General features: G+C 33.3%; 1 pseudogene; it reads right to left on the reverse strand.

Annotated features, from left to right (window-relative positions):
- Positions 1 to 4,953: 4,953 nt before the first annotated feature.
- On the reverse strand, positions 4,954 to 5,980 carry LOC143070965 (uncharacterized; annotated as a pseudogene).
- Positions 5,981 to 13,619: the final 7,639 nt, after the last annotated feature.

The raw sequence follows: 13,619 nt of genomic DNA on the forward strand, positions 1-13,619 counted from the left end.
ACATATACGAATATAAGCAGATACTGTAATGTAGCGCAACAGACTATTATTGAAGACAATTTGGATACACTAATACAAATTGTAGAATTTTGTTTGTACATTTTATACATTTTCCATCAAGAAATAAATTATTCGTTTCTTAAATATTTATTTACTTTTATCTATCTGAGAATTTTCTGCTTTTAACGCTCTTCAACTTGGTATTTATCTGAAAATTCCCTCTGATTTGATTCAAGCGCCACACGTGAGTCCAATGCAGAAGAAACGCGCATCTATCATACCAAACTATAAGCCTAGTATATCTTTGAAGAGTTTTTGGATATTCACATTTTGCTATGAAAGTATTTTCACGGGTTTAGATATAGATATACGCCATAACGTTGTTTTAATAAGAAAGAAAAGTAATCTTATAATGCTTTGAGAGTATATTTTTTATTTGTTCAGTTCAAAATACGTTTTAAACATATAAGCTATAGTCTAAATTATAAACTGAAGAGAAAATTGCCCTTATATTCAAGTCTTTTTACCTTAAAGTCAAACTAAAGGTTCCAGTACCAGCTTCATTGAAAGAAAAACATGTTTTATAACATCATAATAACGATCCAGTAAATGTTAAAAATATAACAATAATAGATGCAACGTAACCCTTTGACCACCTATAGACATATAAAAAAATCACAGTTTATGATACGGTGTCTCTTTTATTTAACATTCAAAATTATCTGTTCAAGTTTTCCTGCACTCCAAGTTCTGATTCGGTCTACTGGTACACGTTTAGTCGTATTATTGCCGTTACATACATTGACTTCATTCGTACTTATTTCTAAAGGGTAAAGTTTCTTTATTGGCCTTGGTGTTATAACGTTTTTCATCCTTAACACGACTGAGCTTATTGTGCATCTTGTCCAATATTGGTCAGCTCCAACAAGCAGTCCTATTTCATATGATGCATGTTTAGTTAAGGCATGAGCTAGTATTGAATTTTGCAAATACGACATTTTTTGGCAGTTTGAATGCAAGTCGTCAATGGTGCAGCTATTGTTGGTACAATCAATACATCGACTGAAATATGTTCACCATAAATAGTTTGTAACTTAACTGTTGCTGTGTCTAGTCGTTGTACTTTGTTGTTCTTGTCTCCAAATGCCGATAATACTATCGCCTCCCTTCATGTTGGTCTTATATCCGATTTATCTGCTAAATGCCTGGTGATAAATGACTTTTGAGCGCCTTCGTCAAAAAGGATGTTTGCGTTAATCTTTTGTTAACAAAACCTCAGGACGGCCACAGTTGAATGACGAATTAAACGGATGTCTCAGATTCCTTCGATTTGTATGTTTATGCTATGTGTGTACTCGTAGTTTCTTTCCCATTATGCATATGGTCGTTGCTGCATCAGATTGTGTGATGACGTCTGTAACTTTTTTTGCAGTTTATTTCGATTTACAAACTGCTTAACGTGTCACTCTAAGAATTAAACATAGTCTTCAATTCTTACAATTTTCCTAATGTCATTTTGATCCATATATTAAGTACATTCTGACGAAAAGTGATGTTCCTTGCAGTATGCACAGCTTATGGAGTGAGATTGCTGTGTTGAATTGTTGGCCAAATTTTAGCGATTTTGTATTTGTGTAGAAGGTAGCTGTAGAAATCGGACTTTAAACTGTTTCTGTACTTCTACAACGGCCAGTTCCTTGATGATAGATCTCATAAGATCACCGCGAAAAGAATCTATGGAACCGTGTTCAAGTTTTAATTTTTGCATATTTCACCAGGTATTTTGTTGAGTATGACTGGAACTAATAATGACCCGTACGGGTCTCTATCTTGTTCGAGAGATTATAATCCTCTTATGAATGTGTCTATCCTGTCGTAATAACGTCTGAGGTGTGTTAGCGTATTGTTTGGTGCAGGTTTGTCCAGTAGTCTGCATACACAATTGAATGATCTTATGATTTTGTCCGAATCCTTCATATATATTAAAGTTCAATAGCTTTATTATAGTTAGTATGCTTAAGAGCAAAACCTGCAATGGTGTCTTTAAATTAAATTTATTCTGATCTCAACCAAGTATTTCTTGTTGTACACTTTCTAAAATGTTCATATCTAAATCCTACAAAATATCATGTGACTCCTTCAATGTTTCATGAAATGTTTGTAACTCGTCTTCTTCTAATTCTTTTTCATATTCACTCCGCTCGTAAAATTTTCTTAAAATCCTAGAAACTGCGCCTATGTTTTTCCTCTCAAAAATAATTAAACTTTGCAGTCATCTTCTCCTGGTCATGGTATCAATATCGTAAATTGGTTTTACTAAAAGTATATGACTTTGTATACAAATAAAGACGTCTAAGCTGTATGAATTGGTATTGATGAATGAAGTACAAGATAAAGTCATAAGTAAACGACGTTAGCTATACAATAATATCATTCTTCTTTGCGGGATTTCTGACAGAGCGAATACTGTCAATACGTGAGCAATGAACTTATACTGTCAATACGTGAGCCATGAACTTATACTGTCAAAAGGTGAGCCATGAACTTATACTTCCAATACGTAAGCAATAAACTTATACTGTCAATACGTAAGCAATGAACTTATACTGTCAATACGTAAGTAATGAACTTATACTACCAATACGTAAGCAATGAACTTATACTGTTAATACGTAAGCAATGAAATTATGCTGTCAATACGTAAGCAACGAACTTATAACGTCAATACATAAGCAATGAACTTATATTGCAAATACGTGAGCAATGAAATTATACTGCCAATACGTAAGCAATACATTTATACTTTAATACGTAAGCAATGAACTTACGCTGTCAATACGTAAGCAATGAACTTATACTGTCGATACGTTAGCAATGAACAAATACTGTCAATACGTAAGCAATGAACTCATACTGTAAATACGTAAGCAATGAACTCATACTGACAATACGTGAGCAATGAACTTATGCTGTCAATACGTAAGCAATGAACTTATACTGTCAATACGTGAGCAATGAACTTATACTGTCAATACGTGAGCAATGAACTTATACTGTCAATACGTAAGCAATGAACTTATGCTGTAAATACTTATGCATTGAACTGTTACTGTCAATACGTAAGCAATAAACTTATACTGTAAATACGTGAGCAATGACCTTATACTGTCAATACGTAAGCAATGAGTTTATAACGTCAAATCGTAAGCAATGAACTTATACTGACAATACGTAGGCTATGAACTTATACATTCAGTACGTAAGCAATGAACTTATACTGTCAATACTTAAGCAATGAACTTATACTGTCAATACGTAAGCAATGAACTTATACTGTCAATACGTAAGCAATGAACTTATACTGACAATACGTAACCAATAAAGTTATACTGTCAATACTCGAGCAATGAACCTATACTGTCAATACATAAGCAATGAACTTATACTGTCAATACGTGAGCAATGAACTTATACTGTCAATACGTAAGCAATGAACTTATACTGTCAAATCGTAAGCAATGAACGTACACTGGTAATACGTAAGCAATGAACTTATACTGTAAATACGTAAGCAATGAACTTATACTGTCAATACGTAAGCAATAAACTGATACTGACAATACGCAAGGAATGAACTTATACTGCCAATACGTAAGCAATGAACTTATACTGACAATACGTAGGCTATGAACTTATACTTTCAGTACGCAAGCAATGAAATTATAATGTCAATACGTGAGCAATTAACTTATACTGTCAATACGTAAGCGATTAACTTATACTGTCAATACGTAAGCAATGAACTTATAACGTCAAATCGTAGGCTATGAACTTATACTTTCAGTACGTAAGCAATGAACTTATACTGTCAATACGTAAGCAATGAACTTATAACGTCAAATCGTAGGCTATGAACTTATACTTTCAGTACGTAAGCAATGAACTTATACTGTCAATACGTAAGCAATGAACTTATACTGTCAATACGTTAGCAATGAACTTATACTGACAATACGTAGCCAATAAAGTTATACTGTAAATACTCGAGCAATGAACCTATACTCTCAATACATAAGCAATGAACTTATACTGTCAATACGTGAGCAATGAACTTACGCTGTCAATACCTATACTGTCAATACCTATACTGTCAATACATAAGCAATGAACTTATACCGTCAAAAGGTGAGCCATGAACTTATACTGTCAATACGTGAGCAATGAACTTACGCTGTCAATACCTATACTGTCAATACATAAGCAATGAACTTATACCGTCAAAAGGTGAGCCATGAACTTATACTGTCAATACGTGAGCAATGACCTTATACTGTCAATACTTAAGCAATTAACTTATACTGTCAATACGTCAGCAATTAACTTATAACGTCAAATCGTAGGCTATGAACTTATACTGTCAATACGTAAGCAATGAACTTGTACTGTCAATACGTAAGCAATGAACTTATACTGACAATACGTAAGCAATGAACTCATACTGTCAATACGTAAGCAATGAACTTATACTGTCAATAAGTGAGCAGTGATCTTTTACTGTCAATACGTTATACTGTCAATACGCAAGCAATGAACTAATACTTTCAATACGTAAGCAATGAACTTATACTATCAACTCATAAGCAATAAACTTTTGCTGTCAATAAGTGAGCAATGAACTTATACTGTCAATACGTTATACTGTCAATACGTGAGCAATGAGCTAATACTTCCAATACGTAAGCAATGAACTTATACTATCAAAACGTAAGCAACAAACTTATACTGATAATACGTCAGCAATGAACTTATGCTGTCAATACGTAAGCGATGAACTTATACTGACAATACGTGAGCAATGAACCTATACTGTGAATACGTAATCAATGAAATTATACTGTCAATACTTAAGGAATGAACTTATACTGTCAATACGTAAGCAATGAACTTATACTGTCAATAAATGAGCAATGAATTTACTTGTGTGCGAAAGTTCTTCCCGGTAATGTAATAGATAAAGAAATAGCACGCACTGTTCGAGAAACATATTTCTTCGACGACCTTTTTTATTGCAAGATATTTGAAAAAACTTAACCACACTGGATCAGTTGCAATCCTTTCTAAGCTTAGCAAGTTTTCCATTTTCCCATTTGGAATTTCGTTTTGAATGGCATATACTACAGACGCCGGTAACAGAGTACAAATAAAGTAAAATGACACTGAAAGGAGTGTAACAGTAGACGTTTAACTTCCACCAGCCGTAACAGTGGGTCCATGGGAAGTTATCCTCTTTATTTCTCTAATAACTAAAATATTAAACATCAAGACACAAAGGGGGACAACTAAGAAAAACATAATTTCTGTAATAGCTGTCCAGATTGTTTGAAACTTTTGGTTTTCATTTTTTGAAAAACACTCCTTATATATTGGATAATAGGTCCACAAATCAGCTTGGACACAGGCAAAGCCAACCGATAAAGCGGTCAAGCATGCTATGACAATAATAGCTCTTCGGACGGTACAAAATGTTTCCTTCTTAAACGGATGACAAACAGCAATATAACGTTCAACGGTAAAGCATAACACCAGTAACGGCGCCAAATACTGAGGAAACATTGATAAAACGTTTAAAGTTTCACATAATACCGGTTTATTATTTGTTGGTATGTCCCACGTGTATGTTAACTCCACAAATACAAAATGAATGATAAGTTGAAACATATGTACAATAGCAAGTAATCCAAGATAAATAGCTGATGAATTTTTGCGACTCTTTCTTCCAAGCCATATTTTTGCAGATATCGGATTTCCGAAAAGACCTATAAAGTACCATATTGGAGATACAATTCTGTCGATATATACACTGTAAGGCTCAAATCTTAAAAGAATTTCTGTTGTAGAAGGCCGTGCTATTTCGGATATTTTTGATAAGAAGTCATGTGTCGTCAAGTTCTCAAACAGAGTTGTGTTTTCCATTATTCTGTTAAAAGAAAAAAATGAAATTACATAAATAAAAACATACCTACATCAGTGTATTAACATTTGAAGTTTACGCTACATTTGTACGTTTAATAAAACCTGTTGTTATACCAGTCAAAGCAAGCATAATAAGATTTCCAAAGCTACTTTGGCTACTGTGAAATAATGTCATTATTGAATTTTTAATAGCACAATTCATTAACTAAGATCATTTTTTTCAGGTCAAATAATAAGTATTTGATACATTACCCTGAGTATGAAGAATCATATTGGAGATACAATTCTGTCGATATATACACTGTAAGGCTCAAATCTTAAAAAAAATTTCTATTGTAGTGGACCGTGCTTTTTCGGATATGTTTGACAAGTCACGTGACATAGAGTTCTCAAATAAAGGCAACAGTAGTATACCGCTGTTCAAACTCATAAATCCATGGACAAAAAACAAAATCGGGGTAACAATCTAAAACTGAGAGAAACGCATAAATATAAGAGGAGAACAACGACACAACACTACAATGTAACTAACACACACAGAAACGGACCAAGCATCAGACAAAATATCACGAGAATAACAAATATAACATCAAAACCAAATACATGAATTTGGGATAGACAAGTACCGTGACACGTCTTATCGCAATGTCAATTTACACTCAAAAATAAGAGAAAACAAACGACGCAACGTTAAATTGTAACACACACAGAAACGAACTATAATATAACAATGGCCATATTCCTGACTTGGTACAGGACATTTTTAAAGGAAAAAATGGTGGGTTGAACCTGGTTTTGTGGCATGCCAAACCTCGCACTTTAATGGCAATGTTAAATATAACATAGAAATGACAACATAATATTACAGGACTACAATACAAATAAATAGGAAAACGTATTAGACAAAGAAACACATGATTAATGAATAACAAAAAGCATCAGGTTTAAAATTTAATACGCCAAAAACGCGCCTCGTCCACACAAGACTGACCAGTGACGCCCAGATATAAAAGATCGAAAGCGTAAAAAAGTACAAAGTTGTACAGCACTGAAGATCAAAAGTTGAAAAATGTTGTGTCAAATACGGCTAAGTTTTTATGCTTGGGATAAGAACATCCTTATTATTTAGAACAATTAATGCTATTGCAAACAGTAAATTTTATCAAATGAATATAACAGATATACATAATGAAACTGAAGTATTAACTCAGTTCATAGCACACTGTCCCAAAACGAAAAAGGGATATGAATCCGAGCTTTGGAATAAACCGACACGGTTATGTCACCCTACATGTTATTCGAACATCTTTTTCTGACTCCGAGTGCATATTTGCTAACACCTACATTCCACGTACTGGGAGGATGGAAAGTGGTAAGAACTATTTTGAAGTCTTTGGATTGGCCTTGTGTTTATGTTTCATCCGCAGATCTTTTTGTTTTTTGATTATGATTTATCAATATCACTTTTTCGTTTTGGAAATGCATTTTCTGATTGCACATATAGATTAAACAGCCAGCAAGTAAGAGTCGTGTTTTTCATTATTCTCTGAAAAATATTATGTGGCATGAATAAAAACATACCTACATTACAGTATTAAAATTTAAATTTAACGCTTTATTTAGAAAGCCTGGTGTCATTAACAGTCGAATCAAACACAAGAATTCCAAAGCTACTTCGGTTACTGTGAAATAATATTATCATCAAATTTGGGATAACATGATATGTTAGATAAGATAATTTGTAATGCAAAACAACAAATATTTGATGAATAACTTTGATTATGATTTTTGAATTGTTATATCTATGAGGAGATGTGGTATGCGGATTTAATGGCACGATTTGTGTGCAATGAGTTGTATTCTAGTCCGGGACAGTGTGCTATGAAATTTGGAAACGCTATTAGACGAGATAAAAACATCATTCCTGTCCATATTGTTTGACACACTTGGTTTTTGTAATTTTTAAAACATTTCTTATAGTCCTGGGTATATCACCACAGTTAGTTTTACACAAACAAAACCAAACGCAAAAACGAAAAAACATGGCTACCGTAACAATGGAACTTAAAACTTGAGAAAACAAAAAGATCTTCTGATGAAACATAAACACAAGGCCAATCCAAAGACTTCAAAATAGTTCTTACCACTTTCCATCCTCCCAGTACGTGGAATGTAGGTGTTAGCAAATATGCACTCGGAGTCAGAAAAAGATGTTCGAATAACATGTAGGGTGACATAACCGTGTCGGTTTATTCCAAAGCTCGGATTCATATCACTTTTTCGTTTTGGAAATGCATTTTCTGATTGCACATATAGATTAAACAGCCAGCAAGTAATCGCAAAAACCGCATCTACTACTGGTTCATATTGTACGTGCAATTTGTCAAATCATTTAAATATTACTTACCTCAAATTAGAAATGCTCGAACACTTTTGTTTGCTTGTATGTAATGCCTTTTATGTCCAATTTAAATATCAATATCGTGTCTGTCGAAAGCAGAGTAGGCATGATAATATGATAAATGTGGTATTATGATACAGAGATTTGGCATTTTGATAGTTAAAATATTAAACATAAATGGAGTTAATGACAATCTGCTTCCCGGCAAATGCCAGTAATCTGTGATATTTAAATTTTGCATTTCAGTCATATGCTTCCAGAGCTAAAATATAATACAGCGAATAATGAGCAATACATGTGTAACATGCATATATGAAACATCAAATCTTTCATTTATAAGTATTATTTACTAAAACTGTTATCCCTAATAGGGGTCACCTGCCAGGTAACAAAAGTATGTGCACTTGAAAATACTTCATAATTTACAGCAGCGAAATTTATGTTGATATATTTGAATAAGATATCCTCTTAATGAACAAGTATTTCTTTGCTTTTAAATATAATTGGAGGTTTTTTGTTGTGTATTTGTTGTTTTAGCGCTCTTCAAGATTGGTGAACGATACAAAATGCATAGTCCAACATATACGTCGACAACATGATTACAACACAATGCAAAATCATGAAAAAGAACAAAAATACAACCAAGTCAAATGCGCAAAATACAACATAGAGGCTGCAAATTGAGAAATAAACCCATAAACAAAACCAGGATGACATTAGGTGCTCATGCAGGATGGAAGGTCCTGCACTCATTTGGCACATGTCTTGTTGCCCATGTAAGAACAATAAACTTACCACACACATCCGGTTTAAAGTTTGAACGCCAGACGCGCGTTTCGTCTAAAAAGATTCCAAAGTGACGCTCGATTTTTTTATAGATAAAATAAAGTAAAAATCAGAGAGTAAACTTGATGACGACCCAGCGGGACCCTCAATGGTAGTCAAAGTTGTTAAACACCCCCAGGTAGTAGGTGATAAGTATAATTCGAAAATGTCCACCGAAATATGATAACTGTATTGAGTAAACTCATATGGACCAACATGCTTAGTTAGGTACAATATATACTAGATACTAGCTACAGGTGTACATCCAACAAAATAAGAAGCAGCAGGAAGATATTTCATTATACGAGGCAGTATGCCTTTGAAGGCAGCAGGTCGATTTATCATCTTACCAAAGAGGAGGAAGGAAGACATGCCAGACAGCCAGCAAACAATCACAAAAGCCGCATTTGCTTCCTTTGTCGAATTATTTTAGTTCTATTTACCTATTAGAAATGCACGAACACTTTTGACTCCTTGTACAATGTATGTAATGCATTGTAGTGTCCGATTTATCAATACTGTGTCTAAAGCTGAGTTGGCATTATAATATGATAAATGTCGTATTAATAAATAAATGTTAGGCATTTGAATAGTTAAGGTAAAAACCACAAATCGAGAGTGTTCATGACAATCAATATATTGATGATGTTCTTTTCATCAACAATCAAAACATTTCTGATAAGGTTCCATTAACATATTCCCTAGAACAAGAAATTATAGAAACAACAAACACGACTCCATCCGCCTCATCTTTAGACTTATACCTTACATTTGACATATTAGTACACGGTCAACTCAGTACCAGAATTTATGACAAACGAAACGGTTTTAATTTTGAAATAATCTATTTATCCCACCTTAGTAGCAGTATTTCTACTTCACCTGCACATGGGATTTACATTTCCCAACTTATTCGGTATTCAAAAGATTGTAGATTTTGTTAAACATCACCAGTGTCTGAGCAGAAAGATGACAAACCAGGATTATGTCAAAGAACGTCTCGTCCCATTTATAAAGATTCATCGGAAGATATCAAGATCCTGTTGATAAATTTTCCGTGTCAACTTCACACAAATAATAGACGATGGTTTTGAAGTACAGATTCTGTGTTCTAACGTTGTTCATCATCTTAATAAATTGTAATAGTCTTTTTTATTTGTCATTTTGAAAAGATCTTTTACTGTTTATTTTATTATATCCATTTGACGTGGTGTTATTGTTCTATGGTAAACATTTGTATTCTTATCTTTCATTTTTGCTAAATGAAATTTTTGAGTTTCTTTGTTACATAGGACGTAACATTACTTTGACAGTTAAGTCTATTTTTGGTGATATCCAGTTGACGTAGCTCTGTATTTATATATCCCGTCATTGTGGTATTGTGCTATGGTAAAATTTTGAAATCGATGCTTTAATTTTTGTTTATGTGCTTCGTCTATAAGTCTTTTTTGTGTTGATACATATGACGTGGCTCTGCACTTATACACACCATCATATCTGTACCACGTTAGAAATATGACAGTTGTTATCCATTCGTTTAATGTTGATGAGATTTCGATTTTGCCATTTAATTAGGGACCTTCCGTTTTTAATTTTACTCGGGAGTTTGGTATTTTTGTGATTAAAGTTTTTAGTACCATAAGAAATAAATATGAATATTGGTATAGGTGCATCAAATTAGTTTGTTTTCAAACCAACTATTACTATCCTTATCAAAGTCGTCCTTAGCGCAGAACATTTTTGATGGTTTTTTTCTCTAAATATTTAACAAAGGATGCTAGTGGACACATTGCCATACATCCTAGCACCTTCGGGTTCTTATTCCTCAGTTTGGTCACCTTGGTGATTTGTTAGTTAACTCTGATGTACCTACGTAGCGCTTACCAGATTTATCAGTTTGAATGTCAAAATCAGACACTTTCAGGTTTTTCACGTTTTCCTGTCTCTGCGACAAAAATACAGAATAAGTTTAAATAACACCTTATTAAAAAGTCCAGTAGGAATGTTTGGATTAAGATATTATGCAATTTGTATATTAGCATAATTCCTAATTGTGTATATTTACTTTCTATATATAAGTATGAACAGTAAGGTGTACATTATGATGTATGAACTTATTCGTTTGATTTATTTTGAAAACTGTTTTGTTTCTACAAATTAAAACTGTTTGGTGTGTAGCTCCTATCATATTAGTCTTTGTTGTTCCTTTTAAGAAATAATGTATGTCTTGATGAGAACAGCGAGGCAGAACGTAATATCATACTTACTAATACTTAAATTATGCAGTCTTTTGCATTACATTCGTAGCCATACGGGGTTTTATACAAATATATCATGCTTACAAGTGGTATTTGCCTAAAATACCGGTTCGGAGGTTAACAAATTTCCAGAGCTGATGACAAACAGCAATATAACGTTCAATGGTAAAGCCTTGCACCAGGAACGGCGCCAAATACTGGGGAATAATAGATACAACGTGTCAAAACACAAATCACAAAAGTACTTACCTCCAAGGAATATTCAAAAAGGAAAGTCCCTAATCAAATAGCAAAATCAAATTTCAAACACATCAAAAGAATAGATAACAGCTGTCATATTACTGACTTAGTACAGGCATTTTCTTATGTAGAAAATTGTGGGTGGAACCTGGTTTTATCACTTGCTAACCTCTAACATGTGTGACAGTCTCATAAAATTCCATTATATTGTGTTTTTATCTAATGGCTTGTTTCAAACCAACTATTACTACCGTCATCAAAGTCATCCGTTGGCTCTGCAATAGCACAGAACATTCTGGGTGTTTTTTTTTGTCTCTTAAGATATTTAACAAAGGATGTTATTGGACACATTGCCATACATCCTAGTATCTTCCGGTTTAAATACCTCAGTTTGATCACCCTAACTCTGATGTAATTTTATGAAGCGCTTACCTGAATCATTAGTTTGAATGTCAAAATCAATCACTTTCAGGTTTTACACGTTCTCCTGTCCCTGCGACAAAAATACAGATTGAGTTTAAATAACACCTTATTAAGAAGTCCAGTAGGACTGTTTGGATTAAGGCATTATGCATTGTATCATTCTTATGTTGTATATTTTCTTTTTGTAAATATAATTACCAAAAAAATGTCACAACAGTGAGATGTACAATATAATGAATGAACTTATTCGTTTGATTTATTTGAAAACATGTTTTGTTTTTTTATTTTGAAAACATGTTTTGTTTTTACAAATTAAAACTGTTTGGTGTGTAGCGCCTGTCATATTAGTCTGTGTTGTTTCTTTATTAGAAATGATGTATGTTTAGACGAGCACAACTATATTTAGATTATAAAATTGAGAATGGAAATGGGGAATATGTCACAGAGACAACAACCCGACTGAGGGGCAGACAACAGCTTAAGGCCACCAATGAGTCTTCAGCGCAGCGAGACAATCCCGCACCAAGAGGTGATCATCAGCCGGCCCTTAATAAAATTGTGTACTATGTGCACTAAAGTTTAACATGTATATCGATTTTAGTCCATCCATGTCTTCCTTTCAATTCTTTTTTAATCAATAAGTATATGCATGACATGCATGTGTAATTACAACTATTTTAAAGCTTAATATGCTGCATATTTAGAAAGAATGAATACAAATGATAAGACTACACACAATTAAAAATACATTTAATATTTAAATGTTGAACAAAAAACTGCTCCCTTCAAAAAGATTTTGCTTGTGATACATGTCGTACGATTATGTATGTACATACACTAAGCTAGAACTTATATACATCTCAACTAGAATATCTAGCTATAGAAAAGAAAGCTATTTCATGTAATGCATTCTGAAAAAATAATTGAATGAGCCTGTACAATGGATATAATCAGAAAATTTAAAATGGAGTTATAAAAAGGTACTCCAATTTCCATCTCCACTTGTAGGACATGTAAATAACAACTTGCAGCTTCTATAAGCTAAAACCTGGATCTATATTTGGATAGCAAGCATCCCATTACCGTTAGTTGATACAAGGCTGTCTTTTGTTTTTTTCACTAGACAATGTGGAGTCCTTATCAGAAAATTTACAGCAGCATTTATCAATCCTTAAAAAACGAATTTACTTGTTGGCGATAGTACTTTCCAGTGATATAATCAATAAAGAAATAACATGCACTGTTTCATAAACATATTTCCTCCACAATTTTTCTTATTGCGATATACGTAAAAAACTCAACCAAACTGGATCGGACTCAATCCGTTCAAAGCTTAGCAAGTTTTCAAATTTCCCATTTGGCATTTCGTTTTGAATGGCATATACTACAGACGCCGGTAACTGAGTACAAATAAAGTAAGATGACACTGAAAGGAGTGTAACATTAGACGTTTGACTTCCACCAGCCGAAACTGCGGGTCCATGTAAAGTTATCCTCTT

Source organism: Mytilus galloprovincialis, chromosome 4 (genome assembly GCF_965363235.1).
Source record: "Mytilus galloprovincialis chromosome 4, xbMytGall1.hap1.1, whole genome shotgun sequence".
NCBI classification, from domain to species: Eukaryota; Metazoa; Mollusca; class Bivalvia; order Mytilida; family Mytilidae; genus Mytilus; species Mytilus galloprovincialis.